The sequence below is a fragment of the Palaemon carinicauda genome, chromosome 8 (assembly GCF_036898095.1).
Source record: "Palaemon carinicauda isolate YSFRI2023 chromosome 8, ASM3689809v2, whole genome shotgun sequence".
Lineage (NCBI taxonomy): Eukaryota > Metazoa > Arthropoda > Malacostraca > Decapoda > Palaemonidae > Palaemon > Palaemon carinicauda.
In genome coordinates this window covers 12,412,676-12,430,788 of record NC_090732.1, presented here as the reverse complement: position 1 = coordinate 12,430,788, position 18,113 = coordinate 12,412,676, and the positions used below count along the sequence as shown (strand labels likewise).

Genomic DNA, 18,113 nt, shown 5'->3' with positions numbered 1-18,113 from the left:
TCCTACACACTCGCGCAATTGTCAGTAAAAAGGAATAAAACTTTTTGGACAGGTCACCATTGCCCCATTCCTCCCCGCAAACATAAACATTGCCACCAGGAAAAGAGGAATAAGGCTTCACAGAAGGATTCAAGATCCCGAAGATTTCATCCTACAAGGGGATTCAAAACGGGGAATCCTTGGTCCCTGTCTCTTCTGAAGTTTCTTTTTCCTTGACAGACCACCGTCAGCAAACAGGAAAGCATCAAAAGACTGATCTCTAGATCACTGTTTGCTGATGGCTAGTTCACAGTTTACTGATCGCTAGGTCGCCGATCACCAGATCGCCAATTGCTAGCTCAATGCTGATCTTTGACCTCTAGTCCCTCCAATGACTAACGATCTCCAATTGCTAGCATTTCCAATCACCGATTGTTAGTCAATAACCAGTCATCAGCTTGCTGATCACTAGATCACCGATGAGCAGCTCATCTTTCTTCGATCATTGAACTCAGCTCGCTGATCTCTGACCAGCCCATCTTCAGCTTGCTCATCTCTGACCAACCAGGGGGGACCATAATCATCTTGCTGATCTCAAACTCACCATCGGCTCACAGACCACCGATTCATCGGTCATCGGCAATTTGCCAGCAGTTCGTGACTCGAACTTACTAGTCAACCGCTTCCTGTAGTTCCTAGATCAGAAGGTATACAACATACTTCTCGCTACTTGCCGTTCGCCATCACACTAAAGTGATCAGCAAACGTTCGACAACCCTCATCAACGGCTTGCCAACAGGGAACTACTTGCGAGCACTCTCCAACTGCACAGTAACCACAATACCCAACGGTTAACCATTGATTAACATTCGCCAGATTAATTCTATTCTAAGGAATAGCATCAATCCCATCAGGGCGCAGGTTAAGGCTAAGCGTTGCCTTCCTTCTGTTAGTTAAGGAAATTCTCTCTCAGAGAAGAATTCTTACACTGGGTATCGCGCGTGATCCTTTATGACACGAGTCAAGACTCCAGCGTCGACAATCTTCCATGCAAAAGGATCAGCAAGGAGCCGGCCCTTTGGGTAGATGTCCACACCATGTTGGAGTTCGAACAAGGGCTGAGACCTTAGGTCTTCATTTGCACACTGGCCCTAAAGGACACTTACTCCCAGGCCCAAACCATCCATCTAGGAAGGTTGGAAGATTCAGTCTAGACAAACAGGAAACACCAGTTCAAGGCACTGTGCTTCGGTCTTTCCACTACACCCATCCTGGTCTCACAGGATCGGCTTCTGTCTCCTCTCTCTTGGGACGACTGTCTGACCTTAGAAGACTCAGTGGCAACCTGGCATTAACACTGGAACTTCTGAAGTCTTTTTTTTTTCTCCAAGATCCAGTGATCAGGGTAAACCTACGGAAGTCTTCCCTACTTCCCTCCCAGGAGACTGATGTATCTGGGAATGATTCTTGACACCAATCTCCACAAAACCTTCTCGAAATGAGAACGACTTCCATTCCAAGAGACTTGAGTCGGAAAAAAGAAGAAAGGAGGGACCATAGTGCTGCACCACACGACCTCAGCCCTCTGGACAGAGCCCGAAGGTACCTTCACTTAAATCTCTTAAGAGATGAAGGCCAACTTTCCGGGCCTTCAGCAGCCTCATCGGTTCCTAACAGACCACTCAGTGATGTGATGGATGACACACCACACACCACATAGAGACTCACATCAACAAGCAAGAAGGAACTTGCTTGTAGCCTCTTCCCATCTAATAGTATAAACACTAAGATGGACCAAAGTCCATTCGGTACCACTATCAGCCCGCTTCATTCCAGACTGGAAGAACGTGCTCGCCGACAATCTGTGCACAGCATCTCAGATAAGGTATACCGAATGGACTTTGGATCGCCATGTAGCCAACAAAGTCCCGACTTTACGAGGTCCTCCAACTAGGGGGTCTGTTCGCAATGCTCCTGAATCTCAGGCTACCATTGCTCACCAGCCCTAGACCCCAAGTCTCTCTGGCAACAACGGTGGGCCCAACAATGACGTTTACGTCTCGTCCCTGTTTTATCTAGAGAAGGGCACTCAACAAGGCTAGAACATTGGTCAACCTCTCAAGGACTCTCGTAGCTCCGCTATGGCATTATGCAGAACGGTCTCCAAACCTTTTGCAGCTCCTGATAGAGTCTCCAAGAGAACCGTCTCCACATAACAGGCAACCCACTTCAACACCTACCACAAGCTATACCTTTGCTATGATTGTACGCCTGAAGACTACCCAATACCTCTTTGCAAAAAGGTTGTCTAGATATCTGAGGAATTCCTCAGCATCAGTCCACCTGGCAGTGTCGCGTCTTGTGTGGTTGGTGTCATGTTTAAGTGTCTCTCCACTCGATACCTCGATTCCAGCAATAGCGGAATCCTCGAGTATATACAACAGGAAAAGACCCCCTATTCAGTTCCGACAGGTAAAGATGACCACTCAACCTTGATCCTCACCTTCAAACTGAAAAAAAGGGACACCCTCTCATCGATAGACTTTTCCTAACTCATACGGACTTACAACTTGCCTTTCCCCAGTCGGAATTGAGACCTTCCTCTCAGAACATGGTTCAAATATCCGATCCCTAAAGGGACCTCCTTATGTTCCACTTCACCAGGCAACAAATTTTCTCCTGATTTAAGAACATAATGTTCCTACACACTCGTACAGCAACCATACGAGTCAAGGAACTTCATGGTCTCTCTTTCGACATTGCCCATTATTGAGAACGGCGAAAGACAATGTTCAGTTTCGTACCTGAGTATGTCGTCAAACACAGTCTCCAGAGGTGACGGATCCTACACAAGTCTCAACTAGGTAACGGACCATCCAGATCATCCGTTACTGTACCCAGGGTAAGGTATAAGACTTTACCTAAAGAAAATGGCAACAGCCTGCCCGGGTCCCTCCTCTTGTCAGCACTGGGAAAGACTAGAGGAGGATCACCGAAACATCATTTCGACATGACGACGCACAGTGTCAGGGGCATAACTATGCCCCTGGTCCTTCTTAGCAGATTACTCTGTGACGCAGGTTTTACAAAAAAGGATGTGAATGCTCCATGTGACTTTCACAACCTTTCTCCTGCAAGACGTGACCCACAGGAACTAGATACGATCTCTATCGGTCCGGTGGTGGCTGCACAACAGCTGGTTGTATACCTCAAGCTCCTTATTAGACAAGTAGCAGAAGGTTGAGGGCACTGTTACCCGGTTTTAGTATGTGTGAATGAAAAGAATTGACTGGCTCTTATTCTTTTCTTCATCCTACCCACTCGTGGGGAAAACAACATCCTGGGTTCTCTGCATAAGCTGACCTCAAACTACTGCAGGTAAACCATGCTCCCTTGTGTACCTAGTATTAAGCTAGGACCTGTACTGTTGCGTCCCCATACCCTGGCGAGGTGGTATTGGGAAGTCTTGGTTTCGTCAGGTTTTTCCTACATAGACTCGGAATAACTTTACCTAGACAGTCACACTTCTGCACATCTCACCACACAGCTTGCGTAGGCCGCGGACCTTGCGTAGCAAGGTTTAGAGAGGGCAGGGACTCCTTATTTTTGAGTACTAACATACTCAGATAAGGAGTCCCCGGGTAAAGCCAAAAGCCAGATTGGCAAGGATGTCCACCCTTCCTAATGGGTGAGTCACCCCTAATAAATAGCGTGGTTTGTATTCCAGTTATGGAACAAATGACAAATTCGTAGATAATTTGTATTTTTCCTAACTATACAAACCTTAGCTATTTATACAAACTTGCCCGCCATCCCTATCCCCCTTGAAATCCTACCTCCAAGCAAAGTGACTAAATCACAGGTGTGTGAACGGGAGTGGTAGCAAGCTACCCCCCCCTACCCCCGCTAACTAGCGATGTGGGTAGTTAACCCTCACAAAATTTCAATGGCACGTCATTTCAGCTCCGCCGAAAGTATAACCCCTAATAATTAGCTAAGGTTTGTATAGTTAGGGAAAATACAAATTATCTATGAATTTGTCATTTTCACTATTAGGATTCATTTTCGTCACTTTCATTTGAACCCTCTAGATACGGTGAGGAGGGCGGTTAAATCAGTGTATATTTGGGAAGTATTGAAATAAATTTTATTATAAGAACATGCTTTGTTTCAGTGGACTTTCTCTAATACTATCTTCATTTGCTGAATATCACATTAAGCAAGATGGAGGAGTAGTACTAACGTACCAGGGATGATTCAAAACCCACCTGAAAGGGATTACAAATCATTTCCATAAATTTTAGTGCTGACAGTACACCTCATGCAGTGTATAGTAGGTATTTCTTAAACCTCTCGCTGCACTTGCTTTGTATAATTCTATTATACTGTACCTCTGTTCCCTCTTCCTTTCTTACTTCTTGCTAATCAACCTCTAATTTTTATTTTACATCAGGGTTTTCCTAATTTGTTCATGGGGAGCCCTGAATGGCCTCTTGGAATCCAGTGCTGGACTTTACAGCATAACCCACCTTCATCATACATATACCAAGGCACTTCCCACAATTTTGGGGGGTAGCCGACATCAAACAAATGAAACAAAAAAGGGGACCTCTCCTCTCTACGTTCCTCGCAGCCTGACAAGGGACTCAACCAAGTTCGGCTGGTACTGCTAGGGTGCCACATCCCACCCTCCCCCGTTATCCACCACAGATGAAGCTTCATAATGCTGAATTCCCTACTGCTGCTACCTCCGCGGTCATCCAAGGCACCAGAGGAAGCAGCAAGGCCTACAGGAACTGTTTCACAATCGCTCGCCATTCATTTCTATTTCTAGCACTCTCTCTTACCTCTTTCACATCTATCCTCCTATCACCCAGAACTTCCTTCACTCCATCCATAAACCCAAACCTTGGCCTTCTTCTTGTACTTCTCCCATCCACTCTTGCATTCTTCACTTTCTTTAGCAGACAGCCATTTTCCATTCTCTCAACATGGCCAAACCACCTCAACACATTCATATCCACTCTAGCTGCTAACTCATTTCTTACACCCGTTCTCACCCTCACTGCTTCGTTCCTAACCCTATCTACTCGAGATACACCAGCCATACTCCTTAGACACTTCATCTCAAACACATTCAATTTCTGTTTCTCCGTCACTTTCATTCCCCACAAATCCGATCTATACATCACAATTGGTACAATCACTTTCTCATACAGAACTCTCTACATTTATGCCCAACCTTCTATTTTTACTACTTCCTTAACTGCCTCCAACACTTTGCATCCTTCATTCACTCTCTGACGTACATCTGCTTCCACTCCACCATTTTCTGCAACCACAGACCCCAAGTACTTAAACTGATCCACCTCCTCAAGTAACTCTCCATTCAACATGACTTTCAACCTCACACCACCTTCCCTTCTCGTACATCTCATAACCTTACTCTTACCCACATTAACTCTCAACTTCCTTCTCTCACACATCCTTCCAAATTCTGTCGCTAATCAGCCAAGCTTCTCTTCCGCGTCTGCAACAGTACAGTATCATCCGCAAACAACAACTGATTTACCTCCCATTCATGGTCATTCTCGTCTACCAGTTTCAATCCTCGTCCAAGCACTCGAGCATTCACCTCTCTCACCACTCCATCAACATACAAGTTAAACAACCACTGTGACATTACACATCCCTGTCTCAGCCCCACTCTCACCGGAAACCAATCGCTCACTTCATTCCCTATCCTAACACATGCTTTACTACCTTTGTATAAACTTTTCAGTGCTTGCAACAACCTTCCACCAACTCCATATAACCTCATCACATTCCACATTCATAAATCTAAGAATTTTATCTCTAAATAGACGAAGCTATCGATTGGAAGTGCCAACTTGATGATCTATAGATAAGAAATGAAAATTCCGCTTTTGTTCTCTCCCTCCTTTAAATTAGCTACAAAACCCTTCTTAACTGCTGGGAAGAGACAGACAACCATAGCAGTGGCAAAGGGTTCGTGGGGATCAAACAATGCTTCATATCTAAGTGGTTGTTGCCACTACACCTCAAGTTTTATATCTTGTGTTTTCAGTTATATATTTTGAGGATTGGATCCTATGCATATACAAACCTTTGATATAGGAAATGTACTGTAGAATCCTATCCATGGCTGTTCAATAATTTTCTCATACTTTTTAGTTTGAACGGTTGAGTTTAGCTTAGTGGTAATGATGAAACCAATTAGGAATTTTCATACAGATTAAAGGATGAACACTCATCAGGTTGTCTAAACCGCCAATAGATACACAATCACTGCGCTGTTAGGGGCATGATTGTTTGCAATTATTCTCATATACCAATTGTAGATTGTCGCTTCTCATTAAGGCAGGTGTATTGTTTGAGGAGTGAGAAGGTCAAGTCTTTTCTTACTTAATTCTTGGCAATGGCAGAGGGACTCATTAGCACTTCGCTCTCCTAATTGAGTTCATTGATGTTCTCCCTGGCAGGGAGAACATCAGCGAGTTTTTATCAGGGCTGATGGAGTGTGAGGTAAACGACACATTCCAACATGTGCTAGAAGCTCTTCCTTGCAGTCAACTGATGACAAGTTTGATCATAGAAAATCCTAACTATTGTTAGATCTTGCAAGTATTTTCCTGATGTAATTTTTAATGCTACTTCATCCCTGGTGTCCCCAGTGCTAGTAATGCCAGTAGTGGCCCAGGTGAAGGCTTCCACCTGTGGAAGTGAAAAGGCAGACGCCAGAAGGAAGTAAGAAGGGACCTGGGCCAGCAAAACCTGTGGCTGTTGCCCCAGTGCATGTCAATCCTGTGATTGTAGCCTCATTGGGGCTAATCATAAGGTCAACTATAGTGTAGTTGGGGAATAAGAGTATGACCCCTAACCTCACTGAAGAGGAACTATCTATGATATTTAGAGGAAAGGTCTAGTCATTTTGTGAGCCCCCCCCCCTCTCTCTCTCTCTCTCTCTCTCTCTCTCTCTCTCTCTCTCTCTCTCTCTCTCTCTCTCTCTCTCTCTCTCTCTCTCTCTCTCTCTCTCTCTCTCTCTCTCTCTTTTTTTTTTTTTTTTTTAGATATGTGGTCTTGGTAATTGGAAAGGGAAGGGTTAGATATACTACCTGTCTCATGGGTGATATGGAAATAATATGGGTTCACAAATAATTTTTTTTTTTTGTAGATGAATACATGTGATAACCTTCCAACCCTAAGTGGGGTTGGAAGTGTTTTTGCTGATTGTTACAGGACTTAGGACCCTGCCAATTGTTTATTTGTTTGCAATGTATCTATTGTACTCAGAATGAGGATCTACATGCAAAAGGCTGGAAAGATAATGCTGTCTGTCTCCTTTCAATGTGGGTGAAAGGATATGTTAAGATCCCTGGCCCTGCTTTATTTACCCAACAAGGACCTCAGGGATAGGATTTGCCGTTAGAATACCCAGACCAACGAGTCGTTTACATCGGGGTCTATCCATATTGTATTCACCTGCCTTTTTTTAAAGGTTGATCCTGTCTCCATTCCTAAAATCCACGTGAGAAAAATTGTTGCTCCATTAACGTTCCGTGCTAATACAGTATGCAATTTCAATATATCCGGAGCTTTATGGGTTGTTCTGGGCATAGGGTGTTCATTAAACATTACCAGAAACAAATCCAAGCAGTACAATATTCATGTGTGGTACTAGGCTCGGTTGGGATCCATACAGAGAGAACTCTGAGAGAAAGACCAATTTAGTCAGGCCCTTCTGCGGAAGCGGGATGACAGGCATCCCGGTTTCTTGGGAGTCATCTCATATAAGAGTCAGACTTGTTAGTTTTTCTTCTCATCTATACAAGCGTATAAGTTGTAATATGTTTTTGCTTGGTGGTGCATGAATCTACTCAATTAATGCTCTGGTAGTAGTCCTCGGAAGCCACCCAGCACATTACAGTAACCCCAAAAGAGAGGGTTTTGACAAAGGCAAAACTTATTTTTCAATATTAATCTTACCCGATAATCATGTAGCTGTCAACTCCGTTGCCCGACAGAATTCTACGGAAGGGATACGCCAGCGATCACTATACAAGAAGGGGGTGTACTCACCAGCGCCACCTGTGGCCAGGTACTGCAGTACTTCTTGTTGACACCACCTCAATTTTTCCTCTGTCGTGCTTCCGGCAAGACCTACATGGATACGCTTATAATTTTGGAGTCTTGTTCACGGTTTGGTGAAGTATTGCTCTAAGATTTCAGCTTTCGCTATACTGGAAACTTATCTCTTAGCTTTATAGCTTTTAGATTGATTTGATTAATGGTTAACGATATTTTGCTTTAATTGGAATTCCCCCTTGACTGTTCTTTGATTCAAGATGTCCGACCTTTCTCAAGCTCCTCCCCAAAGACGATGTAGGACTTGTATTAGGCGTATTCCGAAGGCCTCGGTTGATCCTCACACCGTTTGTTCCGACTGTAGGGGAAAATCCTGTCAGTTGGAAGATCGATGTGAGGAATGCGCCGGACTTTCGGAACTTGATTTTGTTCGATTCCTCAAGTATACCACTAAGTTAGAGAGAGAGAGAGTTAGGAGGAGTTCGGCTCGCTCTTCGCTTTATTCCTCACCCCATGATCCTCAACCTTTTCCTCCCCCTGTAGTGGCTACCCCCGATCCTACTATTTGTGCTCAGCCTGATATGTCTGATGTTTTACGTGCCATTCAGGCTTTAGGTGATAAAGTGGAGTCGGTAGTGAGTGACCACAAGTTCCTCTTGGCAGACGTCAAGGAACTTAAAGTGAAAAGTGCAGTGGGAAGTGGTAGTGCCAGTGCTGTGCCGAGTGCTAATGTCAGTGTCAGTGTTGTGCGTGAGGGTACTTCTGTGCGTGCCAGTCGTCCTCCCAGTCCGGGACCTCTTGCAAGCTCCCAAGCCCAGGGGAGAAGCAATGTCGAAGGGCAAAAGGGTTCGGCAGGCCTTGATCGGCGCACAGCAGTATCCTCGGTGGTTGCGGGCGTATCTTACAGAGATCGTCACTTCCACTCTCAGACGATTGAGCCCTTATTTTCCTCGTCTGCAGAAGAATTTTCGGGGAGAAAACGCTGGACTCAGGTCTCAAGCCCTCTTAAGCGTAAAGTCCAGACCGCACGAGTTCTACAGCCCGGATGTAGTCATTGGGCTAGCTCTGACTCGCCGCAGTCATCAGGTGACTGCACGCCTCCTGAGAGAGGTAAGGCGATGCCTCAACAGACCTCAACTTCTGTTAAGGCTCTGCCTCAACAGACCTCAACGTCTGTTGATCCCAAGATGGCTTTGCTGCAGTCTATGCAGTCGCAGCTTGCGGTATTGATGCGTGAGTTTCAGGCAGAGAAGGTTACACCTCCTCCTGCGAGCGCTCCTCCTCCTCTACGCAGTCCAGTCTGCCAGACGTACGAAGTTGAGGTTCCTCAAGCTACCTCCATGCGTGAGCTACCGCGTTGGGAGTTGCCAGATACCAGCGTTGTGCAGCAACCTCCACCTTCCTTGAGGCAGGAACCTCTTACCACGCGGCAACCTCCTCAACAATGGGGACAGGAGTCTTATGCCTTACAACCTCCTCTACCTTTGAGGCAAGAGTTTCTTGCAGTAAGACCATCCTCGAGGCAGCAACCTCTTGAGGTACGACAACCTCTGCCATCCTTGAGGCAGCCACCTCAGCTCTCGCAGCTGATACCTCCACTTTCCTCGAGGCAAGAACCTCAACTCTCGAGGCAAGCACCTCAAGAACCTCAACTCGTGAGACAGGAGCCTCTTTCTGCGCAGCCGCCACCTCAACTCTCGCAGCACCCACCTCAAGAACCTCAACTCGTGAGACAGGAACCTCTTACTGCGCAGCCACCTCAACCCTTGAAGCAAGCGCAACTCTTGAGACATGAACCTCATGCAATGAGTCAGCCACCTCAACGCATGCATCTACCTCTTTCTCCTCAGCTTGAGCAGTCTTTGCAGCCTGAACCTCAGGTTTTACTACAGTCGCCTCTCACCACGCTTGCTCCCCAGACTCCCGCAGAGCCTCCTTCTTCCCAGCCTCATGACTTTGTCATTACCAGCCCTCATCCTCTTCAACAGAGACTTGAGGATGAATCCGCAAGTGTATATGCACCCGCTTGTCAGGATTCTGCCGTTCAGCATACCGCTATAACTTTACCTCTCGCTTCTCAACCCTCAGGTGATGAGGTTTCTGAGGAGGAAGCTGCGCACCTGGATGATCCCTCTTCTGACGTGGAGGAACCCAAGTCGTTACCACCCTCCATTGACTTTCGCAAGGTCCTGGCTCTTTTCAGAGAAGTTTACCCGGATCACTTTGTTTCTGCTACCCCTCGCTCTCCTCCATCAGAGTTTTCTCTAGGCATGCAACCTGTTAAGTCTGCCTACACTAAGCTCGTCTTCGCTAGATCTTCTAAGAGAGCTTTGAGAATGTTAGGGGATTGGTTGCAGTCCAAGCAGCAACTAGGGAAGACGTCATTCATGTTTCCACCTACTAAGCTGACTTCTAAGGCGGGCGTATGGTATGCCACAGGAGAGGAACCAGGCTTGGGAATCCCTGCCTCTGCCCAGGCTGACTTCTCAAGTTTGGTTGACTCTCCACGAAGGTCGGCTATGAGGCGCTCTAAGGTCTGCTGGACCTTTTCTGACTTAGACCACTTCTTAAAGGGAGTCTTTCGCGCCTTTGAGATTTTTAATTTTCTCGACTGGTGCCTGGGGGCCTTGAGCAAGAAGACTGCCCCATCTGACAAGGACTCGGCCATGCTTATAATGTCCTGTATGGATAAAGCAATTCGCGATGGTTCCGGCGAACTTGCCTCCATGTTTGTTTCGGGAGTACTCAAGAAAAGGGAACAACTTTGCACCTTCCTTTCCACTGGTATCACCTCTTGTCAAAGGTCTCAGTTACTTTTTGCTCCGCTTTCTAAGTTCCTGTTTCCTGAGGACCTTATCAAGGAATTGTCTGCGGCTCTTATTCAGAAGGACACTCATGACCTTGTGGCCTCTTCAGCACGTAAGGCTAAGGTTGCTCCTTCGGTTCCTAGAACTTACCGCACCCCAGTGGCCGATACTCCTGCTACAAGATTTATTCCGCCCTTTCGTGGCAGAGCCCCCAGCCGAGGAAGTACCTGTCCAGACGGTTTCAGGGGCAGGTCCAAGAAAGGTCCCAAGCCTTCGAAAGGCAAACATTGACTCTCCTCCTCTCCAGACAGCAGTAGGAGCCAGACTCAAGATCTTCTGGCAAGCTTGGGAAAGAAGAGGTGCAGACGCCCAGTCTGTCAAGTGGCTAAGGGAGGGTTACAGGATACCATTCTGCCGCAATCCCCCTCTGACCACTTCTCCCATCAACCTCTCTCCCAACTACAAGGAAAAGGACAAGAGGCTAGCGTTACACCAAGAGGTGTCGCTCCTGTTACAGAAGGAGGCAGTGGTGATAGTCCGGGACCATCAATCCCCGGGCTTCTACAACCGTCTCTTTCTGGTGGCCAAGAAGACAGGAGGTTGGAGACCGGTGCTGGACGTCAGTGCGCTCAATGCTTATGTCACCAAGCAGACGTTCACTATGGAGACGACGAAGTCGGTCCTAGCAGCGGTCAGGCAGGAGGACTGGATGGTCTCGTTGGATCTGAAAGACGCTTACTTTCACGTTCCTATTCATCCAGACTCCCAACCTTTCCTGAGATTCGTTTTTGGAAAGGTTGTGTACCAATTCCAAGCCCTGTGTTTTGGCCTAAGCACGGCACCTATGGTGTTTACGCGACTGATGAGGAATATTGCGAAATTCCTCCACTTGGCGGACATCAGAGCCTCCCTTTATTTAGACGACTGGCTGTTAAGAGCCCCCACAAGTCGTCGCTGTCTGGAGAGTCTCAACTGGACTTTGGACTTGATCAAGGAACTGGGTCTTTTGGTCAACTTAGAAAAGTCCCAGCTTATTCCTTCCCAAACCATCGTTTACCTGGGAATGGAGATTCGGAGTCAAGCTTTTCGGGCTTTTCCGTCGGCCCCAAGAATCAGCCAAGCCCTAGAGTGCATTCTGAGCATGCTGAAGAGGAACAGATGCTCGGTGAGACAGTGGATGAGTCTAACAGGGACCCTGTCATCGTTAGCCCTGTTCACCGAGTTAGGGAGACTCAACCTCCGCCCCCTTCAATTCCATCTAGCAGCTCACTGGGACAAGAATATGACGCTCGAAGCGGTCTCTATTCCTGTTACCAAAGAGATGAAGACTACTCTCATGTGGTGGAAGACCAACATCCTTCTCAAGGAGGGTCTATCGTTAGCGGTTCAGACCCCCAATCTTCATCTCTATTCGGACGCATCAGACTCGGGCTGGGGTGCGACCTTGGACGGACAGGAATGCTCGGGAACATGGAACAAGGAACAGGAAACGCTTCACATCAACTGCAAGGAGTTGCTGGCAGTTCATCTGGCTTTAATGAACTTCAAGTCCCTCCCGCTAAACAAGGTGGTGGAGGTGAACTCCGACAACACCACAGCCTTGGCATACATCTCCAAGCAGGGAGGGACCCATTCGAGGAAGCTGTACGAGATAGCAAGGGACCTCCTCATTTGGTCAAGAAGTCTAAACCTCTCACTGGTAACGAGGTTCATTCAGGGCAATATGAACGTCTCGGCAGATCGCCTCAGCAGGAAAGATCAAGTCATCCCCACGGAATGGACCCTTCACAAGAGCGTGTGCAACAGACTTTGGACCTTGTGGGGTCAGCCAACGATAGATCTGTTCGCCACCTCCATGACCAAGAGGCTCCCTTTGTACTGTTCCCCAGTTCCAGACCCAGCAGCAGTTCACGTGGATGCTTTTCTGCTGGATTGGTCCCATCTCGAGCTATATGCATTCCCGCCGTTCAAGATAATCAACAGAGTCATTCAGAAGTTCGTCTCTCACGAAGGGACACGGCTGACGCTGGTTGCTCCCCTTTGGCCTGCAAGAGAATGGTTCACAGAGGTACTACAATGGCTGGTCGACGTTCCCAGGACTCTCCCTCTAAGAGTGGACCTTCTACGTCAACCTCACGTAAAGAAGGTACATCCAAACCTCCACGCTCTTCGTCTGACTGCCTTCAGACTGTCGAAAGACTCGCTAGAGCTAGAGGCTTTTCGAAGGAGGCAGCCAGTGCGATTGCCAGAGCAAGAAGGGTTTCCACTCATAGAGTCTATCAATCCAAGTGGGAAGTCTTCCGAAGCTGGTGCAGAGCCAATGCAGTTTCCTCTACCAATACCTCTGTAACCCAAGTTGCTGACTTCCTGTTACATCTTAGGAATGTTAGATCTCTTTCGGCTCCTACGATCAAAGGGTACAGAATTATGTTGGCTTCAGTTCTCCGCCACAGAGGTTTGGATCTTTCCTCCAACAAGGATGTACAAGACATCCTTAAATCTTTCGAGACTTCTAAAGAACGTCGATTGTCCACTCCAGGCTGGAATCTAGACGTAGTCTTAAGGTTCCTTATGTCTCCTAGGTTTGAACCTCTCCAGTCAGCTTCTTTCAAAGACCTTACTCTCAAAACTCTTTTCCTCGTCTGCCTTGCAACAGCCAAAAGAGTTAGTGAGGTTCACGCCTTCAGCAGGAACATAGGATTCACATCCGAATCAGCAACATGTTCCTTACAGCTCGGATTTTTAGCAAAAAATTAACTTCCTTCACGTCCTTGGCCTAGATCGTTCGAAATTCCTAGCCTTTCCAACATGGTGGGTAACGAGCTAGAGAGAGTTCTTTGCCCTGTCAGAGCTCTAAAATACTATCTTAAAAGGTCAAAACCTATACGAGGACAATCAGAGGCCTTATGGTGTGCCATCAAGAAACCTTCGATGCCTATGTCCAAAAACGCAGTTTCGTATTATATAAGGCTTCTGATTAGAGAAGCTCATTCTCACATGAAGGATGAAGACCTTGCTTTGCTGAAGGTAAGGACCCACAAAGTGAGAGCTGTAGCCACTTCGATGGCCTTTAAACAGAACCGTTCTGTGCAGAGTATTATGGATGCAACTTTTTGGAGGAGCAAGTCAGTGTTTGCATCATTTTATCTCAAAGACGTCCAGTCTCTTTACGAGAACTGCTACACCCTGGGACCATTCGTAGCAGCGAGTGCAGTAGTAGGTGAGGGCTCAGCCACTACATTCCCTTAATCCCATAACCTTTTTTTTAACCTTTCTCTTGAATGCTTTTATTGTTGTTTTTTGGGTTGTTACGGTAGGCTAGAAGCCTTCCGCATCCTAGTTGATTTGGCGGGTGGTCAATTCGTTCTTGAGAAGCGCCTAGGTTAGAGGTTGTGTAGAGGTACTTTAGTATGGGTTGCAGCCCTTTATACTTCAGCACCTTAGGGTTGTTCAGCCTCCTAAGAGGAACGCTGCGCTCAGTAAGGAAGACGAACTTATTAAAGGCAGAGTAATGGTTCAAGTCGACTTCCTTACCAGGTACTTATAATTTCATTGTTATTTTGAATAACTGATAATATGAAATACGGGATACTTAGCTTCTTGATATACATGTACACTGGTTTTCACCCACCTCCCTGGGTGTGAATCAGCTACATGATTATCGGGTAAGATTAATATTGAAAAATGTTATTTTCATTAGTAAAATAAATTTTTGAATATACTTACCCGATAATCATGATTTAATTGACCCACCCTTCCTCCCCATAGAGAACCAGTGGACCGAGGAAAAATTGAGGTGGTGTCAACAAGAAGTACTGCAGTACCTGGCCACAGGTGGCGCTGGTGAGTACACCCCCTTCTTGTATAGTGATCGCTGGCGTATCCCTTCCGTAGAATTCTGTCGGGCAACGGAGTTGACAGCTACATGATTATCGGGTAAGTATATTCAAAAATTTATTTTACTAATAAAAATAACATTTTTGGGGAAGTGCTCTGTGGTCTCCAGGACTGTCCCTCCCCAGCTTGGTGCATAGGAGTGGGACAATTGAAACATGGAGGTTGGGTGTAAGTTGATACGCATATTGTCTCCGGTTGTACCGCTGATTCCTTTGTCAATGCAGTGATGACATATTAATTATGTTACCCATAGCAGACCGTCTTCAGTTTTGGAAATGCTATATCAAGTTCAATAGTGCCTGAACTCAAAGGCACTAGAATAGGGTATTTATGTCATGTTGGATTTCCTGGTGTAGATTTTTACTGGAAAGTCCTTTGAGACCACAGCACATAATGAAAAAAAAAGATTGTTTTATTGCTAAAAAGTCCTTTTTATATATTTACTCAAGCCAGTCCAGTCCTTATGCAACTTTCTAGCCTGGTTACTTATTGCTTTTTCATAAAAAACTCCAGGCAAAGCTATTTATTATATTATCCCATATAATACCAATTTTTTACTGTACCTAATTTTCGGAGGAATAGATTACCTGTTTTCTTATAAACTATATGGTTTTCGTAAGTAAACATTTGCTGCTTATTTATGTGCTTATTTATATAATTACAATTTTTATTGGTTTGATTATGCTGAAAGATGTATAAAGTGTCATAGACAATAACCAAATAGGCCAAAAGCATAAAATCTGTGTAGAAAAACACACATGAAAATATATAATGATAGCCAGTCTTCTTCATGAATGAGCATCTAAATATTTCAAGGCCACTCATGAATAGCAGAGGCAAGGGACAGTGTTATTTACCTATCGAGCAGGACAATGCCCTTGAGACTGACCATATACATAAGATCAGCACCCAAGCCCCCTCTCCGCCCAAGCTAGGACTAACGAGGGCCAAGCAGTGGCTGCTGATGACCCAGAAGATAGACCTATAGGCTCTCCCAAACCTCCAATCCTTAGCCCACAAGGATGGTGGGGTTGCAGTGACCAAAGAAACTAACAAGAGTGAGCAGGACTAGAACCACAGGCTGGCATTCACCAGTCAGGGACGTTACCACATCGGCCACCACAACCCTACATGTTAGCTTTGTATATATGCGGGGGGTGATATTTTTGGATTTTAAGGAAAGAGCTCACCATTGATTGATAAATAATCCTGAAATATGATGATTAGTCTATTATGATCCTCAGTGGTGAGGAAAATTACTGCTAAAACCGCATAATTATACATTCTAAAATATATTCAATCAATCTACAAAAAAAAACCTTTAACCCCAATTTCTCGAAATATGAAATTTTCAGAGAAAAAGGGCTATACTTTCTTTATTATTGACAGGTTTTTGTAATTCAAACATGAAAAGATAGGAGATTTTATTGCCTAAAAATGGTCATTCACTTACCTTAAAAGTAACATATAAACATTGATAAAATAATATTTATTAAAAATAGAATGTTAAGAAAATTTCCAATGTACGACTTGTGTATGAAATTATCTTTCAAATAGTTTCTAGATTAAAAATAATTGGTTAAGTAACAAGAAAGTAGAGTTTGATGGAACTCCAAAATAACTTATTTTAATAGAACCAAGTCACAGTCATTAATTTTGTTACTGATCTTTAAATATTTTATGTATTTTTTTCCTTGTATTATTACTTCCCATTTATAGTTTATTCATTGTTTCTCTTATTTCCTTGTTGCTTTAGGCATGTAGCCTTTTTCTTTCCAATTAGGTGTGTAGCTTGAGTAGTAATAACAATGATTGTGCATATTTTTTTACTGTCTTTTCCAGGTGTCCTTTTGACTTGGAAGTGGGTGAGCTGCCAGTAAATTGCTGAAGGAAATGCATTTGTGTGTTAGAGATGTTGACAAAATTGTATTAGCATAAATAAAACCATCCAAAATTGTTAATATCTAAAGTGATGTATTCTTTAGAACATAGGAGATTAAAAGTTGTTATTGCTCTTTTGTGCCAAAAATTAAAAAATTTCTGTTAGTTTTGGAAAGGTTTTGCCTTCCTAATTCGGTGACCAATATATTGTTTTGTCTCGCCAGAAGAAGCATGATTCACTTCTGTGTTTTCTGTATCAATAGAAAAGGTAAGAGATCCTTATTTACTATAAATAGTTAAGCACTTTTATCTGAGAAAGAAAATGATCTTCTCTCTTAACTTTACACAAAAGATATATCATTGTTCTTTGCAAGAAAAGAAATTATCATTACAATATCTAACTTGGTTTCCATTGGTATCAAATATACATTAAGATACAGTATTGTTCTTCATACAAAATTATCTAGTACAAAATTATTTTTCTTACTTGTAGATATTAAAGGTAATGGTGGACAAATTACTTTAAAAGAAGAAAGGGTACATTTTCCAGTTTGACGTACTGTACAGTATATGGTGCGATGCATAATTTTTATGGTATTACCCTTCTATTGTGTAAATTTAAATAATTGATATTCATCTTTTTTATACAATATTGATGAATGAATTATTTCTACTAATATTTGAAATCCTTTAACTGGTAATGTTTATTGATCTTTATAAAAATAATAGTAAATAGTGATGACAAAATTTTATATTCAATTCAGTGTCAGAAATTTGAAAAAATTGATGCACAGTATATTTTAAAGTTATGAATTTCTGCCATTTGTTTTTAATTAGTTTATAAAAGGGTCCAAATAAAAATTGAAGATAATTATCAAACGTTTAAGAGGCTTCAATTTTGTCGTAAGGCCATAATAGTATTGCATTTACTCCTTTGTGACTTCAAGGTATTACTGAAGAATACTTGTATACGAATTTTTGTAGTTCACTGTAAACCAAGCCAGATTATGTTTCCTTGTATCTGTCCTGTCAGAAATCTGCCTTTATTTTATTATTGTTTCTTACTTTTGTATTAAAAATAAGACTTTTTTAATTGTTTTTTTATCCTTTTTGGAGAACATCAAAAGTTATTATTCATACGTTTTTTTTATATGAACTAAAAAGATTTAAATGTGCAAATATCCCTAAAATTGTCTGTGGTAGCAGGATAAGTAATGAATTAAGTGAAATGAGTCTGTAGTTTGAAAATACTATAAAGGAAATCTGTATATGGCATCAATTGGAAGGCAGAATATGTCATTTGGAGAATGCTAAATGTAGCCTGTGTTGAAGAATGTGATGTTTGTATTGAAAGAAAATAGAGAAAAAAAATATAGTCAAGGATAATAGAAAGCCACAGTCACGGGAAAATGACCAGGTCATCCTACCACCAGTAAGGTGTTT

At 43.9% G+C, this 18,113-nt stretch overlaps 1 protein-coding gene across 1 annotated transcript in view; it reads left to right on the top strand.

Moving 5' to 3' along the window:
- Nucleotides 1-17,758, top strand: part of LOC137644835 (cyclin-dependent kinases regulatory subunit 1-like) — a 64,095-nt gene extending 46,337 nt beyond the window's left edge. The window contains exon 4 of the mRNA XM_068377722.1: nt 16,632-17,758. The gene's annotated coding sequence lies outside the window, so the exon portion shown is untranslated. The remainder of the gene's footprint in view (nt 1-16,631) is intronic.
- The last annotated feature ends 355 nt before the right edge of the window (nt 17,759-18,113 follow it).